The sequence below is a fragment of the Pteropus vampyrus genome, unplaced genomic scaffold, assembly GCF_000151845.1.
Source record: "Pteropus vampyrus isolate Shadow unplaced genomic scaffold, Pvam_2.0 Scaffold1000003939, whole genome shotgun sequence".
NCBI lineage: Eukaryota > Metazoa > Chordata > Mammalia > Chiroptera > Pteropodidae > Pteropus > Pteropus vampyrus.
In genome coordinates this window covers 1-7,572 of record NW_011918341.1, presented here as the reverse complement: position 1 = coordinate 7,572, position 7,572 = coordinate 1, and the positions used below count along the sequence as shown (strand labels likewise).

Here is a 7,572-nt window from a genome sequence, read left to right as displayed (position 1 = left end):
TCTTCGGCTCTGGGCCATTTCAGACGGTTTCTTGCGCTTTCTTGCCATCCCTCCATTCCCTGCCCTGCATTTGACTGGCCCTGTTCGATGCTCATGGCCACAGGCCTCTGTCAGAGGCTTTAGGAGCAGCCCGGGAGCGTCGGAGCCACAGTCTCCCGGCCCGAGGGATCGTGACGGGTGCTTCCCCCGGGCGTATTTCGAGCCAAAAAGTTGGTGGCCAGAATCGTCGCGGCAGGTTCTAAGGTTTTCATGGATATACAGTGAAGCCTGCCCACCCATCGCGTTTCCGTAGTGTAGTGGTTATCACGTTCGCCTCACACGCGAAAGGTCCCCGGTTCGAAACCGGGCGGAAACACGCCTCTCTCTTTTTTCTGAGTCTTACATTCACAGCTCGAACTAAAAAGAGGAGTGCTTTGCCATACGGTAGGGTACTGTGCCAAGGATGCATTTTCCATTCCCAAGAAACACGGCTGCAGTTTGATTACCAGCCCAAAGCCTACTCGCCACTACCAACCGGGTCTCCACTGTCTCCTCACAGTCACACTGGAGACCGAGCAAGCCCACTTCCGGTCACCTTTACATCCAGGACTCCCGCTGACCTTCTCGTCTATCGCCTGCATCTTCTCTACAGGCTGAAATCACGCAGGAAATCGTGCTCGCTCCAGCCAGCCAGATTCACAATTCTCGGGCCATCGGGAACCACACTCAGGAGGGTCTGGTCTCCACAGGGATCAAACTGTTGTCAAGTCGCTTACCTGGACCCCAGAACCAACCTCGAGACGATGTGTACGAACACCAAAACGACCAGTACCCGAAAAGGTAAACGTTGGCAATGTCTGCCATCCAATCGCAGAATGCCGGCCAGACAAAGAGGCGGGAAAGCAGGACTCATAATGAGGACAATCGTCAATCAACCAGTCGACCAGTCAATCAAAAACGACGCAGAACTGGCGCGATGTTAAAAGTAGCACAGAGGACCCGAACGCAGTTATGACCGCGTTCCATGTGTCCAAAGACTGACGTGGAAACGTGCGACATATTCGAAGGACCAGAATCAAACTTTAGAGATGGGAAAGACACACGTTCACCACATGGAATTAACGGCAGATTCGAAATCGCAGAGAAAAGAGCAGGGGCCATAAAGCCATGACAATTGAAAATATCCAAAATGAAACTCAACAGTCCAAAAAAGTATTATTTTTTTTTTTACAATGAATGGTGGGACAACTTTAAGGGGACTAATACGCGAGTAACTGGAGTCCTGAAAAGACTGAGAGAAGAAACAATGACAGAAATATTTCCAGTCATGACAAAAACTATGAAGCCAGCGAAGATCTCAAGATCTTGGCTGAGGTGCTCCTGTTGTCTCCAGGCACGAGACACAGAGGCCTGAAGGACAGTAGCAGAGAAGGCCTCTCTCGGCTTAAGTCCGAGAGGAGATGTGCGGAGGAGAAAGAGCTGCAAAAGCTCTGTTGACTTCCTTCAAGTTCCAACCGCGTCCCTGGGTGGGCTCGAACCACCAACCTTTCGGTTAACAGCCGAACGCGCTAACCGATTGCGCCACAGAGACCCGCGGAAGCCCCGGACTCACGCTAGCACAGAGCAAGCCATCGATCACCGCTAGGCGGAGCCACGCGCCGGTTGCCCGACGGCCGTGCGGGCTCCAAAGCCTCCGAACACCCAAGACGTGGAGTCCACGCAGCCCGTCGCTCGCGTTTGAAACCCGTGCGTTGGGCGATTCCGAAGACAGAGGGGCAGCTGAACGGCCTCGCTCCGCCTAGCTCCACTCCCGCCTCGGATGCCAGCGCCCCAGAGACGCCCCGGAGACGCCCCGGGCCTCGACCCCCAGGGCCTGAGCCGAGTGGGGCCCGAGGGAGGCCGAACTACCGGCGGCCTCCCAGGGATGGCTCTTCGCGTTTGCTCCGGCTGCACCTGACCGTCTGCGCCGCCGGCGCTCGGCTCGCCCCACTCGGCCGCCGTCGGTGGGGCGGGAGCCAGAGAGGAGTGGGGGTGGGAGGGGTCAAAAGGGGCAACCGCGAAGAGGCGGGAAAGCGCGGGGGACGCGATTTTCCAGGAGGCTCCTGCAGAGGCTCAGGTAGGATGTGGGGAGATGAGAATTGCTGGGGGAGGGGGTGGGGCCGGGGTTTGTTCTGTTTTGTTTTCTCGTCTCGTATCACAATTAGAGGAAGGGAGGGAATAACGGAGAGCAGGCACGAAAGAGAAGAATACGCACACCTGCCTTTGTCCGAGAACAAGGCAGCGCAGCGAATGGGATGATTTTACGTCAAACGTCGTAGAGCGAGGACGGTCCCTGCCACCGGGCGTGGTGATCGTCTAGTGGTTAGTACGCTGCGTTGTGGCCGCAGCACCCACGGTTCGAATCCGAGTCACGGCACTGTCTTCTGGACTGCCTGCCACCTGCCGTCTATTTACACGTGTTCAAACCCGCCCAGGCCGCGCAGCTTCTGGACCTGCGGGCCGCGGACCCGCGCGTTCCGCCGCCCCCCTCCCCCCTTCCCAACACGCACTTTTTTCTGAGTCTTACATTCACAGCTCGAACTGAAAAGAGGAGTGCTTTGCCATACGGTAGGGTACTGTGCCAAGGATGCATTTTCAGCGCACCAACCTGGGGACCTGGACCTTGTTTCAGTACAAGGGAAGTCTTTGGTCTCCTTATACTCGCCATATCAACCTCTCTAATATACTCTCAAGGATTTTTAAATGCCCGTGGGCAGCCACTCACACGCCAAACGGTATCCGTCAGGACCGCACAGCTGAAAGAATGCAACAATTGTAGCCACAGAAGTGATGATAACGGTGGCCACGTGACTCCCCGTCCTGACCACGCAACTGGTAGAAACAGGCGAGCCTGATGTGTTTGCTTGCTTTCGGAATGCGCGCTTAAATGAAAAAATGACTAGCATCCTTCCGGTAGTCAGTCATCCGTGAATATCCCGAGACCCCTCGTGGGTTCCACCGACTGTGCGTTGGAAGTAAAATGGGCCCAACCTGGGGATTCTACCTGGGAAACTGCACTGAATTTTAAGGGAGTGGGTGAGGAATGTGGCAGTCTCAACAACAGTTGCCCCCGCCCCCGCCGTTTAATGGTTTCCGTAAATGCTTCACACCAGATCGATCCTTTCCTCAAATAAGGGCAGTTGAGAAAATAAGAAATGTTCAGTTGCATCCTTGGAGTCCATGGAGATCCTGGCTAGGGAAGTTCAAGTACTACCAACTGGGAAGACTGGGGACCGTCATTTCATTCACCGGTACTCGGGTCATCGTCGTCTGCTTTGTCTACTTTGGCGAACTGGAGACGGGGCCTCCACTCACCCGTCACCAGCCGCGGGAGGTCGACCTCGTGGTAGGAACAGGGCCTGAAACCTCGCAGGATGTTCTCTTCTCTTCCGCCTAGCCAGTAGCCCAGTAGGAGAGGATTCTCAGCCTTCTTTCCCGTCAGGACCCTTTTGGGGTCCCTCGTGGGCAGGACCGAAGTGAGCGGCTGGGTTCCCCTAGGCGTGCCTCCCGGCCTGGGCGCCTGGAGAGCTCAGGCTGAGCCAGGACCTAACTCCCGGCGGGTGGAGGTCGGGCGCCGGGGGTCCGGCACCGCAATCAAACCTTATTCTTCCCCCGGCACGGCGCACCTGCTCGTCGGGGATGCCTAGGGAAGCCGAAGAAAGTGGCCCTCAGCTTCTCTGCAGGCGGACCCAGCTCTCTGCCCGGCCGGCCCCCGTGGACGGGCTCGAAAAGAAGGCTGGTTTCGAGGCAAGAACCCAAGAAAAGGCCTAACGGCAGAAAACCCCATGATCTCGAGATGAAGGTCTCAAACCCTCACGTCCAGTTGAGCTGGGTGCCGAGCACTGAATCGACCCCTGCGCCCTGATCAGGAGAGAGTCGTCTGCTCAAGTCCCGAGACCAGGAACAGCGGGGACTGTGCGTACCGCGGGTTCTCAGTCCCCGGAGATTTGGAGCCCCGTCCCCAGGCCCGGGCCCTTCTGGGACGCTTAGGCCCTGTCTGGAGACATTTTTGCTGGTCGCTTCTGGGGTGGGAGAGAGGGGTACGTGGGGGGTAGGGGGGCGCGGAGAGAGTTTCCCCCTGGCATCTGGTCAGCAGAGGCCAGGGGTGTTAACGCCTTGCAGTCCACGGACGGAGCCCTCCCGCACAGAAATGATTCGATCCCAAAGGTCCACCCTGTGCAGGTGGAGAAAGCCCGGCGTGGACCCACGTCCACACCCCCGACAGACGAGTGAACACGCAAATTAGACTCATTGGATGTGGGGAAACCCCGGCGTTGGAGTTTCCATCAACTAAGATGGGAAAAGTGCGGGTGTGGCGGGTTGTCGGGGGCGAGAGCCGGCGTCCAGGTCAGGACGGCGGAGCCTAGCTGGAAAGCGTGTTCCGTCCCCGCCATCTCGGTCCGCGCAGCCCCTCGGAGTCCTCTCGGAGGCTGGAGAATCCCGGGGTCTCACCCTGGGCGCCTCCCGTCTCGCCTCCTCCGAGCCACCCGGTCCATCGCCCCGGCCCCGGCGACCTTCTCTCCACGCGCGGCCACCTCGCAAAAGCGCGTCTCCGGGCCGGTTCTGAGGGGCAGCCGGGACGGGACAACTCGTTCCAGGACGTGTGCACCTGGAGGCCTCGGGGCGCTCGTGGGTTGTCCGTGGGCTCCTTCGGTGGAGAAGGCGGGGAGAGAACTTGGTCTTAGGAAAGGACTCCTGCACGACGAGCGCCACCCAACCTCGCCCAAGACCCAGAGCTTACCAGAGCGCTGGGAAATGTCACTCCGCGGGGAAGGAAGGAGCGAGGATGTCCCTTCGCGGCTCCCTGGTGGTCTAGTGGCTAGGATTCGGCGCTTTCACCGCCGCGGCCCGGGTTCGATTCCCGGTCAGGGAAACTTTTTGCGCCGACTGGCATCTGTCACCCGGCCAGAATCTGTCTTCTACATCCCCCGTAGAGGCGTGTGGCGTGTGCTACCCGCACCGAGCCTTCAGTCCCGCAGGTTTTCTGCATGTCAGCCGCCCGCACGAAGGGCTTCAGACGGCTCCTCGGTGGCTCTCTCGCTCAGGTTTACACGGCCGCGCGGAGGTCACATCAAGGTGGGTTGCACCCAAGCCCGCGCTCCAGGGCGCCGAGCAGGCTGAGCCGCACCCGGTGGCGGGATGAGTGCGCGCCCCTGGACACGGGCCTGGCGGCTGGGGCTCCTCAGCTCCGTCCACACGTGAGTGCTCACTCGGCCTTCGGAAGAGGTGCCCGAGGGCCACCCCCGCCAGGGTTGACAGGAAGGCGAGCGCTGGGTCAAGCCCTCCAGGGCTGTCCCGTCCGTCGACTAAACGGTGTAGGGACGTGACGTGAACGGACCCAACAAAGGCGGCAGCAGGTGAAGTAGGCGCAAAATGGGAAGCGCTGACCGCTGCCACTAGCGGAAGGGAGGAGTAGGAATCAACACCAGAATGTCCAAGCAACGGTACCACGGTCAAATCCCACCACGGCGACAGCGGCTGTGGCCTTTAAACCGTCGAGACTCTTCCAGGCTCCGGGCACGTTTCCCCTTGTCCCTTGGACGGTCGGTCCGAAGACCTGTTGGGATAAACGTGGTGTTCCCTGGGCCAAGAGGAGAGAGAGCGAGAACCCGAGGAGGTGACGGGGACCCAGCCCACAGAGGCCGCCGGGGGAGTATGCAGATGACACAGCGCAGTGGCTGCCGGTCGCTGGGTCTGCAGCCGCTGATGCACGGCGATCTGTCGGGGGGGAGGGGCGAGGGGGGCCGACCTGGGGTCTCCCGTGTGCATGCGTGGGGGCTTGGGGATTTGGTGGCTTGACTTACATTGTTTTGCCGAGTGCGGTTTGGAGATGAGGCGAGGGCCGGGTGACGGGGACGGCGGTGACCCTTAGTGAACGGTGGGAGGGACGGGAGGCTGCACGAAGCTTGCAGGAGGACCGCTCATACGTACTTGGCAGAGGAGACACCACGGTCAGAAAGGTGGTTCTCCCAGGGCGAGAATCAGCCATTGCACTCGGGCCGTGCTGACCCCTGCGATTACCCCACATGTGGGAGACTCGACTGCACAATTCTGCTAGTGGGGGACTGCGTGCGCGCTCTCCCCTCATCTGATCCGTACACGATAAGACGACATCTCCTCCGTGCTGCTGTCCCCCGCGCCGCACTATCTTGCGTGTCTTCTCCGCTTCTTGCGCCATGCCTCCCAGGCTCAGGTGTCAGGGCTAGTCTCTCCACGGCGCTTTTGGCCGTATGCGTGCGTGAGTGCGCCCAAGCCCGCGGGGGCTCGCGCCCGCACCGCAAAGGCCACACCACCAGCCTATGTTGCCTGGAGAGCGTGGCAGACGTCGCCCCCAAGGCCTCGCGCTCCGCAGTCCCTCTGAGGCCAGCTCCGAACTAGGCACCCCTCCCACAATTGGCCTCGAGGCTCCCGGCTCCCTTGCCAGCGCGCCCTTTCCCCGCCCGGGCCAGCCAGCCACCTGTTCTCGCCCGGAGTCGCCCTCCCCTTCTCCCTCCTCCTCTTCCACCCCAGCTCTGTTCTTGGGGAAAGAAACACCTCTCCACACCCCCACTCCTCAACCTGCGGGAAGCACCCAGCCGCCTCTCCCGTGCTTTGTGGAGTCTTGCCCAGAAGAGACACCCGGCAAGTGCTCCACCACAAGCCCCGACTCCTCCGCGCGCTGGACCACCAACGAGCGACGCTCCCGTCAGCTCGTCCTTCCGTCGGAGGTCCTTGGAGAGAGGAGAAGTGATCCAGGATGATGTGCTCGCTCTTCAGCGTCTCGTCTGAGACCAGAGGGAAAGAGGGCGAGTCTCCCAAGAAGGCAGCCGCGACGCCGGGTTATCCGGATGCTTCGTGCGTCTCACCTGGCTGCGGTCGTCTCCTACCTCCACCCCGCCCACCAACCACTGGGATGTCTGCGGGGCCCCGCAACGGCTCTCCTTCCGTGACCTTCTCTCCTGACCTTCGCTCCCAGGTGAGACGTGGCCTAGCGGTTAACCCGAGGTCCAGCGCGCGAGCCAATGACCTGATGGCTCTTTGGGATCTTTCAGGAGAAAGGCCGAAAGTAGCAACGGCTTCAGGTCCAAATATTCAAAATCGCAGACCCAGAGGAAACACTCGTGGATTGAAAGGTAGGAAGTCGCGAGAGAGGAGGTGGTTGCCGGAGGTAGGCCCATCGCTCCTCCATTTTCGCGAGCACCCCACAGCTCCTTATTGTCTCCTGCTCCCAGATGTGTCCCAGATGAATGCCCTGAGGATTTCAGTTTTCGTTTTCCTACTCTTGGGTCTGGCTGCCACCTGTGAGACGTGGAAAGTCTTGAGAAGAGGGAAGAAAATGTAAGGCGGGCTGCATTGGCCGGGAATCGAACCCGGGTCTCCCGCGTGGGAGGCGAGAATTCTACCACTGAACCACCAATGCGTCCTCTCCTTGCTGTCCCAGATGTGTCGTCGGAAAAAATGTCTAGGGACACTAATGCTCGGAATGTCATTAACTGGAAAATGGTAATGGGCAACCATGAAAATTCATGACAGCACCTTAAGTTCTTATTGTTGAATGAAAGAAGTCAATCTTGA

The 7,572-nt window shown here is 59.6% G+C and overlaps 5 non-coding genes across 5 annotated transcripts; 3 read left to right on the top strand and 2 right to left on the bottom strand.

Moving 5' to 3' along the window:
• The first annotated feature begins 282 nt into the window (after nt 1-282).
• TRNAV-CAC lies at nt 283-355 on the top strand. Its single transcript has one exon. It is a non-coding gene; the product is annotated as a tRNA-Val (tRNA).
• A 1,141-nt stretch (nt 356-1,496) lies between these two features.
• TRNAN-GUU lies at nt 1,497-1,570 on the bottom strand. The gene has a single exon. It is a non-coding gene; the product is annotated as a tRNA-Asn (tRNA).
• A 3,249-nt stretch (nt 1,571-4,819) lies between these two features.
• Nucleotides 4,820-4,891, top strand: TRNAE-UUC. Its single transcript has one exon. It is a non-coding gene; the product is annotated as a tRNA-Glu (tRNA).
• Nucleotides 4,892-5,941: 1,050 nt separating this feature from the next.
• On the top strand, nt 5,942-6,104 carry LOC111735595. The gene has a single exon (XR_002778863.1). It is a non-coding gene; the product is annotated as a U1 spliceosomal RNA (small nuclear RNA).
• A 1,242-nt stretch (nt 6,105-7,346) lies between these two features.
• Nucleotides 7,347-7,417, bottom strand: TRNAG-CCC. The gene has a single exon. It is a non-coding gene; the product is annotated as a tRNA-Gly (tRNA).
• Between the last annotated feature and the right edge of the window lie 155 nt (nt 7,418-7,572).